The following is a 13,044-nucleotide window of genomic DNA, read 5'->3' on the forward strand; positions in this document are numbered from 1 at the left end:
CACTGAACACTTATTCCCACCTTGAGCCAGTGGGCAACCATCAAATGCAATTTGTGAAAACCTCTTCTAAGTGTTTTTTTGTTTGTTTGTTTTGTCTTGTTTTTAAACAGTGCCATGATTCCTCAATGATCTAGAACCAGAAATACCATTTGACCCAGCAATCCCATTACTGGGTATATACCCAAACGATTATAAATCATTCTACTATAAAGACACATGCACACGTATGTTTACTGTGGCACTATTCACAATGACAAAGACTTGGAATCAACTCAAATGCCCATCAATGACAGACTGGATAAAGAAAATGTGGCACATACACACCATGGAATACTATGCAGCCATAAAAAAAGGATGAGTTCACGTCCTTTGCAGGGACATGGATGAAGCTGGACGCCATCATTCTCAGCAGACTAACACAAGAACAGAAAACCAAACAATGCGTGTTCTCACTCATAAATGGGAGTTGAAAGATGAGAACACATGGACACAGGGAGGGGAACATCACACACCAGGGCCTGTCAGGGGATGGGGGACTAGTGGAGGGATAGCATTAGGAGAAATAGCTAATGTAGGTGATGGGTTGATGGGTGCAGCAAACTGCCATGGCACGTGTATACCTATGTAACAAAACTGCACGTTCTGCACATGTACCCCAGAACTTAAAGTATAATAAAAAGAAAACAATAGTTCATAAAGAAACATTTCCACTTGAGAAGGAACGGCTGTTGTCGCAAGCTTTATCATGCTGTGTCTCCCACTCAGACAAGCTTTTCTCTTTCACTGCTTTGCAGTTAATTTATTTAGTGCTGACTCAATACTAGGGCTACGTAAAAAATTAAATTATAGTCACATCTTTTAATAGTTTCTATGGGGAGGTAAATAATTATAGTAGAGTTTGGTGAATATGCTGTGATAATCATAAGGCATATTATCTTAGATTATTTTGGTTACAAGTAACAGAACCAAATCAAACCAGGTGTAAGCAAAATGGAGGAATATGTTTTAAGGGTACAGAGGTGTTTCCTGGAGCTCAAGGATAGGAATGTAGTCAGCTTTGGAAAGACCTGGACAGAAGGCAGAGCTTCCTATTTCTCCTTTCTTTTCTCGGAAGGTCTGCCTCTATTTTCCATTTTGCAGAATATTATTTTCGATATGACTGCCACAAGGCTCTGTAGTTTATATATTATAGCTGTATATGCTGGCAGAGAATATTTTGCTGTTTGTTCCAATTCTAAAATCCCAAGAAAGAGAGTAACTGACTCAGCATTTGTAAAGTATCTATACATGGTTTCACCAACTGTGGCCAGGGAGATGGAGTCATGTATTAAAACATGGCTGCTATGGATCCAACATCCTGTCCAACTTCATCTCTTGTCACTTCCTCCATACATTTCATGTTCCATTGACACCAATAATGATTGTCTATGGAGGAAACCAATAAAAATTAACATGAAAGTTTACTATTGATAAAAATAATTCTAGATATACATTTAAAATCTTACCTACATACCAGCAGTAAACAATTACAACAAGAAGTGGGAAAGCAGAGCTCATTCACATTAATAATAAAAAGACATAATTTAAATAAAGATTATTCTTTGTTTTTTGAGACGGAATTTCGCTCTTGTTGCCCAGGCTGGAGTGCAATGGCATGATCTCGGATCACGGCAACCTCCACCTCCCAGGTTCAAGTGATTCTCCTGCGTCAGCCTCCTGAGTAACTAGGATTACAGGCATGCGCCACCACGTCAGGCTAATTTTGTATTTTTAGTAGAGACAGGGTTTCTCCATGTTGGTCAGGCTGGTGTCAAACTCCTGATGTCGCCCGCCCACCTCGGCCTCTCAAAGTGCTGGGATTACAGGCGTGAGCCACCACGTGTGGCCCATAAAGATTATTCTTAACAAGAATGTACAAGACTGAAAATTTCATAATTTAAACGATAAGCCATTGAAATAAAAGGGCAAAATATCTAATTTTGGTCTGCTAGACACTGAATTCTGAAACTCAGTTACTGCTATCCTGTGTGCCTCTATTACCCTAACTTGGATAAAAAGTGACAGTAGTCATTGAAGTGAACCACCCAGGCTCAGTGAGACAGACAGCAGATATTCATTTGCTGACTTACACTGTCGTCTGCCTTTATATAGGTTACTAACTAGAACTAATTGTTGAAGTAATGAATAAGTAAGAGAGGATTTAGGCAATCTCAGGAAAGACAGATTAGCTCCCAGAAGCCAGAGAACAATAAATCAAAGTGAGATCCAAGTCTAAAAAGCTGGCAGACAGTAAATTCATTGCCTACATAAAATATTTTAGTTAAATACTATTCACCTGAGGAGATCAGTTCTGTCTGTTCCTAATTTGCAATTTGAGGAGAAATTTGTAGATTCAGAATGGGAAATGTTTGGGAATACTGTTTTACATATTTCATGGGGCAGCATCTTCACCTTATGGGTTTTTAGGAAATGCATTATATGAATAATTTCCTGAAAATATTGCATTTTTACTGTAGGCATTAGACAGTTTTAACTTAGGTAATGAAAATTCTAAATTGGTTAACTCATTCTTTAAACCTGTTACGTTATTATAGTAGCTAAAATTTATGCTTTTCACTCCCATAACTCTTCTACTTCAAACAGTTTAAATTCATGAGGTTAGATACTGCTGTTTTCTTCTTTTATCCTGTGAAGCTTTAATTCTTTAACACCGTGAAGGCCTCTTATTTTGTTAGGTGCTGATTTATTTAAGGATACACTTAGTTGAATCCCAAGTGCTTAAGATTTTATTACATTTCTTACTTCAGGCATTGGAAAATTATCATTTTTGAATTGTAATGAAGAGAAATAGCTCATTGTTTGCTTTGTATTATTTAGATCCAAATATTATTCTTTGGCAAAGTAGAGAATAAATGTAAATTCAAGAGAAAATGAAGTAACGTTTTCCTCTTTCCATTTGAAATTGGGTACATATAGTAAATCTTGTGACTAAGGTTGTAACAGCAAAAGTGTATACAGTGATTGAAACTTTCTTATTTGATAGTTTTAAGAGATAAGCATATTTGTAGCATCATCAAATCTCTTCAAGACATTTTTAACATGCAGACTGCTTCATTCACTTATTGATCCATTCAACAAATTAGACTCAACTGATTTCTGGCTTTCAGGATTTTTCATCTATGCTTTAAACCAGAGGTCAGCAAAGTATGCCTTTCAGGCCAAATCCAGCCAATTCCCTGTTTTTGTCAATAAAGTTCTATTGGAACATCACCACCACAGTCATTTATTTACATATTATCTCTGGTTGCTTTGGCACTACAACAGAGTTGAGCAGCTGCAAAATAGACTATATGACTCTGAATACAAATCTGAAAAGATTGACTATATAGCCATTTACAGAAAAACTATGCGGAGAATTCTAGTTTCAGATCTAAAATGTAAAAGTTTTGGAAGTTGTCACACCTGTCCTTACAACTCCTGTCCTTTTAGCTGAGTATACTGAAAGTCAACAATTTTTCATGAACCCATCAGATAACTGAGGTCAAAATGCAAACCACCATTTCAAAATCTTGAGAGACAGGTGAATGGAAATAGTCACAGTCAAGATTTCTTTACCTAGAGCAGAAGCCAATGGGCCATTAACTGGTAGTAGAAACAGCTAAATGGTAATCTTGACTAATTGCTGGAGCCTTAGTATGAACTAGCATGACAGTAAGAAAATCCTTGGATTTTAAGGCACCCCCACATTTTCACGAATTTTACTTCCAGAAATTCTCCCAGTGTGAAGAGCTGAGAAACATGCCCTTGAGGCTCTGGCATGGGGAGAGGAAGAGTAACCTTAATTAAATATGCCCAGAGTGTTCTTCACAACAAAGGTTTACTGTGCAGAAGAAAGGACTGTACCAGAGCCCTGTCCCAAAGAGGGGAAGGCCATTCTCCCACTCCAGCTATCTCTAGCCTTCCTTTCTCACCCAAGACAAGTAAGTTAAGAAATACTTTTGAAAGTCACAACCTAGGGACATAGGTTCAGTAAAAACTGAAATTTAATCATAAGGCAATAGAATGCTTTCCTTTCCCCACCCCTTACCACCACTCACAACAGGAATTAAGTGTAACAACAGTGGGACACACAGCTGAAAGAGCTGCAAGGCACAGACTCGCTCTGAGAAGGAGTAGGTAGGGAAGCCCAAAGTCAACAGGAGAGACAAAAACAAGGAAACAAGAGGATTTTGAATCGTCAGGCACATACAGCTGCAGTAAACGTTAAGCACAGCCCGACTCCTAGCCAGATTAACATAAAACATTGAACCAAAGACCTATTTCTCTCAGTTTCTATTATCCAATAGATCATATACAACTTTTAATAAAAAATTAGAAGGCATTCTCAAAAGCAAGAAAAAATGATCTGAAGAATATAGGCAAATACTAGAACTACATCCAGATATGACATAGATGTTGGAATTGTCAGACAGGGGATTTAAAATAACTAGAATATATGAAGTGTTTTAATGAAAAAAGTAGACAACATGCAAAAACATGTGTAACATGAGCAAAGAGCTGGAAACTCTTCGAAAGAATAAATGGAAAATAACAGAAATAAAAAAAAGAAAGAGGACTGTGCTGGGAATAAAGAAAGTCTTTCTTTGACATGGCTGAGTAGACAATCAATGAGCTTGAAGATAAGTCAATAGAAACTTCCTAAATGGAAATTCAAAGAGAAAACAAATGAAAAAACATAAAAGAATATCCAAGAATTGTGAGACAATTTAAGCGTGTAGTACATGTGTAATTAAGAAACTAATATGACAAGATAGAACAGAGAAAAAGAAATATTTCAAGTAATAAGGCCAAGAACTTTCCAAAATTAATGGCAGAAACCAAATCATGGATCCAGGGAGCTCAGAGAACACCAAACAGGACGAATACCAAAAATATTACCTCATCATGTCACACTCAAACTGCAGAAAACCAAAGAAATTTTTAAAAAAATAAAACAAAGGGAAAATACACCTTATCTACAGAGGAAACAAAGATGAGAATTATAGCATACTTCTTGTCATAAACTGTGCAATCGAGAAAAGAGTAGAGTAAAATATTCAAAATGTTAAGAGAAAGAACATCAAACCAGTATTTAAATCCAGTAAAATTATCCTTCAAAGTGAAACAGAAATAAAGACTTTCTTAGACAATGATTCAGAGGGTTCATCACCAGCAGACCTGTCTTGCAAGAAATGTTAAAACAAGTTTACTAGGGAGAAGGAAAATGATAGAGATCAGAAACTTGGGTCTTTGTAAGGAAAGGAAGAGAGTCAGGGAAGGAACAGATAAAAGCAAAATAAAATATTTTATTTTTCTTAGTCACTATTGAACTGAAATATAACTCCTTGTTTAATGTAATAATAGTAACAATGTGTTAGGTGATTAAAGCACATATGTAAGTCAACTGAATGACAGCAACGTTATAAGAGATGGGAGGGAAGAATTGAGAAAACTCAGTTATAACATAATTGTACTACACCTGGAGCAATATAGTGTTTCATGAAAGTGGATTCATATTAATTTTATATATATAAAATTCACACACACATATATAAAACTCTAGAATGACCACTAAAAAATTATAAAAAATAAGTATAATTGATGTGTTAAGAATGTAGATAAAATGGAATTTTATCTTCACCTTATTACTTGAAATATTTCTTCTGCTCTGTTCTTTCTTCTCATGCTCAGTTAAAACCAGGGAAAGAAGGATAAGAGGGGCAAAAAAGAAACAAAAAAACCCAAATGTAATCAATAGAAAGCAGTTACAAACATGGGAGATATTAATCTAACCATATCAATAATTGCTTTATCAGGTAACGATATATCATTGATATATTATGCAAATGAGATAAACACACAAATTAAAAGAAATTGTCAAAACAGATATTGTTAAAAGACTCAACTATATGTTGTCTACAAGAACCTCACTTTAAATGTAGACACAGATAGGTTAAAAATAACGGGATGGAGAAAGCTATATCATACTAACACTAATTTTAATAAGCTGGAGTGGCTACATTAATTTCAGATAAAGCCAACTTCAGTATAAATAATTATCAGGAGTAAACAGAACCACTAAAGGAGTAAATTCTCCCTGAAGATATAACAGTACTAAACACATGTGCATCTAACAAGAGACTGTAGAAATACATGTGGCAAAAACTAAAAAAGAAATAGAGTAATCCAATTTATAGTTGCAGACTTCAACACCTTCCCCTGTCGGAAATTGCTAAGTCAAGCAGGTAGAAAATAGGTAAGGATAGGTTGATGTAAAGAACACTATCAATCAACTTGATCAAATTGATATTTATAAAATACTCAACAAGAGCAGAACACATATTTTTCTAAAGCTCACATGGAACCCTTACCAAAATAGACCACATCTGAGACCATAAAAGACACATTAACAAACTTAAAATAGAGATCACATTCTAGGTTGTATTACATAGACCATGAATTGAACCAGAAATCAAGAGCAAAAAGATAGCTGTAAAAATCTTCAACTATCAGAAAACTAAACAAGACATTTCTCAATACTACATAGGTGAAAGAAGACTTGAGAGAAATTAAAAACTACTTTGAACTCAAAAATGAAAATACATCTTACCAAAATCTGTGGGATGAAGCAAAAGCAGTGCTCAGAGAGAAATTTATGGCACTAATTGAATACATTTAAAAAATGAATATTTAAAATCAACAATTTAAGTAAGCTTTTAAGAAATTGGAGAAAGAAGAGCAATTTAAGCCAGAAGCAAGCAGAGGAAAATAATAAAAATTAAAGCAGAAATAACTTAAATTGAAAAACAGGCAAACAATAGAGAATATCAAGGAAACCAAAAGCATATAATCTTTTCTTTGAAAAGATGAAAATGTTGATAAATCTCTTTAGGCTAACCAAGAAAAAAAGTGAGAACTCACTAAACTGTCAATGTTATAAATGAATGAAGAATCATCATTACTGATACTATGGACAAGAAAGGGATAATAAAGGCAGCTGGGTGTGGTGGCTCACTCCTGCCAAGGCGAGGAGAGGAGGCTAGAGTGATTTTCATGGTAATAGAGCTAGAAGCATAAGTATAAACTCATGTTCAGGCTAATATAGATATATATGATTACATATACAAGTTATAGATGTGTGTATAATCCCAGATTAGGATACACACATAGTATTTCCTTACTTTTCCAGCTATGAGGGCATACAAGCAATGATACCTCAGTAGCACTAACATCCAGCTCTTGGTTTCTAATACATTGTCTAATAAAAGGAATCAGAGCTTCTTGGAGAAATGGCTGATTCTAGCTAGGACTGGGTTAGGAAGTAAATATTATGAGACTGGAGCATCTTATGGCTCCAGAAAGAAAGCAAGTATTCAAGAAAAAAAAAGCAACCCACAAGAACTGAATATATCAAAGGGACATAGGAGCCTACTGAAAGAGCTTCCAATGGCCAAGAGTGGAACAATTTCAGCAAATAAATAAATAATAAAGTAGTATTCGATTATAAACCAAAATATAATATAAACATGCATGAGTCCATACTGATATAAATAAATAATGGAGTAAGTGGAGAAGAGACAAAGAGAAGTAAGTAGGTGGAGAAGAATTCCAAATAATTTATCTAGATATTCTGCCCTCAATTTATGTAGCTTAACTCCCACTCCATAAGTGTTGGCTGCAAATATTGACTTCCTTCCAAAAATCACATTATAGAAATAGGGAAAAAAGGGTAACTATAGAGTGGATAAACCTAACAAACACTGTCTTAGCCAGGTAATAAAGAATCAACATTAAAAATGATGTTAATAGTATATACTCATGATATGATATGGTGAAAATGGTACTTTACCTCTGTGGTCTTCTTCCCCAAAACCTGCAACCCCAGTCAAATAATAAGAAAACATTAAACAAATTCAAATTGAGGGACATTATACAAAATACCTGGTCAGTAATTGGCAATATTCTCAAGGTCATCAAAAACATGAGAATGTGAGAAACTGTCACAAATAAGAGAATCTTAAGGAGAGAAATGCCAACTAAATGTAATGTGGTATCCTGGATGGGATCCTGCAGCCAAAAAGAGACAGTAGGCACAAACTAAAAAAACTGAATCAATCTAGGCACAGTGGCTCCCATCTATAATCCCAGCTTTTTGGGAGGACGAGATGGGAGGATCACTTGAGCCCAGGAGTTCAAGAACCAGCCTGGGCAACATAGTGAGAACCTGTCTCTACAAAAAAATAAAAATAAAAACTAAAAAAATGATAAATAATTGAAGGAACTATGGACTTCAGTTTATAATAATGCATCAATATTGCTTCAAAATTGTAACAAATGTACCATAGTAACATAATATGTTAATAATAGGGAAAACCGAGTGCCTAATATATAGAAACTTTCTGTATTCTCTTCACAATTTCTCTGTAAATATATAAAGACTGTTCTAAAATAGCCACCATGCCTGGTCTAAAATAAAAAAGTTAAGAAAAATTTTGCTGACCCTACTCTAAGTGAAAGAAAAATGGAAGTGATTGGTTTGCACATTTTTTGTGGTATGATTTAAAAAATGAATTTGTTGAAGAAAGATAACAAGATGGTTTCAGATTATTCTCAACGACTGAAGAGTCAGTTTAAACCCCGATTCCTATCTGTGGAAAATTAGCTCAATTTCTTTCAGTGTGGGAAGATAGCATATTGCATGACATAGAAAATTGGAAATAAATACACAAAATACTGGGATGTTCAACCCAAAACAGTTACTTGAAAATATTTTATAAAGATTCATTATGTAGACTTTACTTTTAAAATTGCAATTTAAGTTCCCAATTTTTACTATATTTAAAAAAAGAAGTATTTGTTTCTAGAAATGAATTCTGATCAAGAAATGGAATTAAATGTGAATAAAATGCCCTTCTGATAAAGGGCAAAACTTGAAAAAAACATATTATTGCATTAGGTAAACGCAATAGAAAATTCATCGCTTTTTTTGAAGCAACCCCACAGAGTTAATTCCTCCGTGGTGCTGAAGACTTTTGCTTTGAAATTCATTTTATTGACCTAAAGCTTAAACTGCAGGGTGGCTCCAGAATAATTGACAGGAGGGAGAGAACATCATGCTAGCATTGTCACATGTGCCCTCATTCAGTCCCTCGTTAAAAGACGCATTATGTAAATGTATCCCCCACTGAATTTGGCTGCATATTTTTTGTCCCTGGTAAAGTATTACCTATGTTTTTCAAGGAGGAGGGGGAAAACCCACTCTTTGAATGGTTCAGTGCTTATGCCCCCACACTTTAATTTCTGCTTGAAATTCAAGCCCACATAAAAGGTTTCAAAACCTAAAGGTAGTTTTACTTTGTTCCTGACTTATGTGTATAAAGTGGGTTAAGGAAAAATAAAGCATATGTAGAAGCAGATAATAGATGTAATTAGACTCTGAAACAAGTTTAGTAAAATTATTTTCCAAAGTTACTTTGTAGTGCAATGATGTAGCTACAAAACCAGTCTGCATTACATGAGCCAAAGAAGTGATCAATTATTCATCCAGTTATGTATATGTCAACCAAAAAACATACAGACACACCTCGTTTTACTGCACTTCACTTTATTGTACTTTGTAGATATTGCATGTTACACAAATTGAAGGTCTGTGACAACCCTGTGTCAAGCAAGTTTATTGGCACCATTTTTCCAATAACATGTACTCACTTCATGTCTCTGTGTCACATTTTGGTAATTCTCATAATATTTCAAACTTTTTCATTGTATCTATTACGATGATCTGTAATAAGTGATGTTTGATGTTACTATTGTAACTGTTTTGGGGTACCATGAACTGCACCCATATAAGATGGCAAACTTAATCAATGTCATGTATGTTCTCTCTGCTCCACCACTCCTTGTCTCTCTCCCTCTCCTCAGGCCTCTCTATTCCCCGAGATAAAACAACATTGAAATTAGAGCAATTAATAACCCTACAACAGCCTCTAAATGTTCAAGTGAAAGGAAGAGTCACGTCTCTCACTTTAAATAAAAAACTAGAAATGATTAAGCTTCATGAGGAAGGCATGTTGAAAGCCGAGATAGGCTGAAAGCTGGGATTCTTGTGCCAAACAGTTAGCCAAGTCATGAATGCAAAGGAAAAGTTCTTGAAGGAAATTAAAAGTGTCACTTCAGGGAACACACCAGTGATAAGAAAGCAAAGCAGCCTAACTGCTAATATGGAGAAATTTTGAGTGGTCTGGATAGATCAAACCAGCCACAACACTTCCTTAAGCCAAAGCCTAATCCAGAGCAAGGCCCTAACTCTGTTCAATTCAATGAAGGCTCAGAGAGGTGAGGAGGCTGCAGGAGAAAAGTTGGAAGTCAGTACAGGTTTGTTCGCGACGTTTAAGGAAAGGAGCCCTCTCCATAACATAAAAGTGCAAGGTGAGGCAGCAAGTGCTGTTGTAGAAGCTGCAGTAAGTTATCCAGAAGATCTAGCTGAGATCATTGGTGAAGATGGCTACACTAAACAACAGATTTTCAATGGAGATGAAACAGACTTATATAGCAAGATGCCATCTAAGACTTTCGTAGTTAGAGAGAGGTTGAGAATGCCTGGTTTCAAAGCTTCAGAGGACAGGCTGACTCTTTTGTAAGAGGCCAAGGCAGCTGGTAACTTTAGGTTGAAGCCAATGCTCATTGACTATTCCAAAATTCCTACAGCTCTTAAGAATTATGCTAACTCCACTGTCTGTGCTCTGTGAATGGAAGAACAAAGCCCAGAGGATAGCCTATCTTTTCACGGCATGATTTACTGAGTATTTTAAACCCACTGTTGAGACTTACTGCTCTGGGAAAAAGAAAAAAAAAGATTCCTTTCAAAATGTTACTGCTCACTGGCAATGCATTTGATCACCCAAGAGCTCTGATGGAGATGTACAAGGAGATTAATGATGCTTTCATGTCTGCTAACGCAACATCTATTCTGCAGCACATGGATCAAGAAGTAACTTCGACTTTCAAGTCTTATTTAATAAATATATCTTGTAAAGCTATAGCTGCCATAAATAGTGATTTCTCTGATGGATCTGGACAAAGCAAATTGAAAATCTTCTGGAAAAGATTCACCATTCCAGGTGCCATAAAGCACATTCATGATTCATGGGAGAAGGACAAAATATCAATATTAACAGGAGTTTGGAAGAAGTTGATTCCAGCCCTCATGGATGACTTTGAGGGGTTCAAGACTTCAGCGGAGGAAGTCACTGCAGATGTGATGGAAACAGCAAGAGAACTAGAATTAGAGGTGGAGCCTGAAGATGTGGCTGAAATGCTGCAACCTCATGAAAGAAGTTGAACAGATGAGGAATTGCTTCTTATGGATGAGCAAAGACAGTGATTTATTGAGAAAGAATCTACTCCTGGTGAAGATGCTGTGAATATTGTTGAAATGAAAACAAAGGATTTATAATATTACATAAACTTAGTTGATAAGGCAGCCACAAGGTTGGAGAGAACTATAATTTTGAAAGAAGTTCTACTGTGGGTAAAATGCTATCAAACAGCATCACATACAGAGAAATCTTTTATGAAAGAGTCAATCAATGTGACACACTTAATTGTTGTCTTATTTTAAGAAATTCCCACAGCTTCCCCAACTTTCAGCAACCACCACCGTTATCAGTCAACAGTCATCAACACTGAGGCAAGATCCACAACCGCCAAAAAGATTACCACTTGCCGAAGGCTCAGATGATTCTATTTTTTTTTTTTTAGCAATAAAGTATTTTTAAATTAAGGTTTGTACATTTTTAAAGACATAATGCTATTGCACACTTAACACTGTAGTATACTGTAAACATAACTTTTATATGCATCAGGAAACCAAAAACTTTGTGTGACTTGATTTATTTGCTATATTTGTTTTACTGCAGTGGGGAACCTAACATACAATATTTCCAAGATATGCCTGTACAAATGATAGATGCAGATATGTGAAGAGTTGAAAATACCAACTCTTAGAAATAGAAAACATCAAGTTATTCGTTAATGAGAAGCTAGATTACTGCTCAGTGAAACAGTGGAAATATAGGGAAGTGTGATGGTCTTGGATCATGGATGAAATGGTCGAGGTATTTCTCAATGAAACAACTTGTTCTTTTTAATAGTTCTCATAAACCATGTAAGAAAGTACTACTGCCAGAAAGAAACAAAAACAGTAGTGGATTTTTATTTATAAAACAGAATTATGAATAAATAATAAATGCCTATGGTTTAATTCTGAACGGATGTGTTACCCATACTTTAGTATCAGGTTGTACTAATGTGAGACTCTGAGAATTTGGTTCTGTGTTTTAAGGCCATAAGGAAAACCTGATTAATACAGAGCAACACATAAAACTAGTTGGAAAGAAAATGCACTATATCCTCAGGTTTTAGAGATGGACTATCTTATGGTTCTCTATTTGTGGTTTTTCTAGCATTAAGGAAAACAGAATCTTCTTTTATAGTCTTAAACTCTCTCATATTAGCTCTTTTAGTATTGATATGTTTGTAGAGAAGGTGACTTGAGTAAAATAAACTTGATGGCCCTTAACCTCAAATCGACTTTTAACCTGTGTTCTTGGCCAGGTGTGGTGGCTCATGCCTATAATACCAGCACTTTGGGAGGCCGAGATGGAAGGATCGCTTGAGCCCAGGAGTTCGAGACCAGCCTGGGCAACACAGTGAGACCCGTCTGTTCAAAAATTTAAAAATAAGCCAGGTGTGGTGGTGCGTGCCTGTAGTCCCAGCTACTCAGGAGGCTGAGGCGGGAGGGTCGCTTGAGGCAGGGAGGTCGAGATTCCAGTGAGCCATGATTGCTCACTGCACTCCAGCCTGGGTGACAGAGCAAGACCTGTCTCAAAACAAACAAACAAACAAAATAACCTGTGTTCTCCAGACTCCTGAGCTATCCTGCAAGACTTGTTCTTTCAAACTTGCACATGGTCCATGTAAAAAAGGTAGGTTTACAAAACTAAA

General features: G+C 35.8%; 1 pseudogene; it reads left to right on the top strand.

Moving 5' to 3' along the window:
* The first annotated feature begins 10,027 nt into the window (after window positions 1-10,027).
* Window positions 10,028-11,780, top strand: LOC129052984 (tigger transposable element-derived protein 1-like; annotated as a pseudogene).
* The last annotated feature ends 1,264 nt before the right edge of the window (window positions 11,781-13,044 follow it).

The sequence above is a fragment of the Pongo abelii genome, chromosome X, assembly GCF_028885655.2.
Source record: "Pongo abelii isolate AG06213 chromosome X, NHGRI_mPonAbe1-v2.0_pri, whole genome shotgun sequence".
Taxonomy (NCBI): Eukaryota; Metazoa; Chordata; class Mammalia; order Primates; family Hominidae; genus Pongo; species Pongo abelii.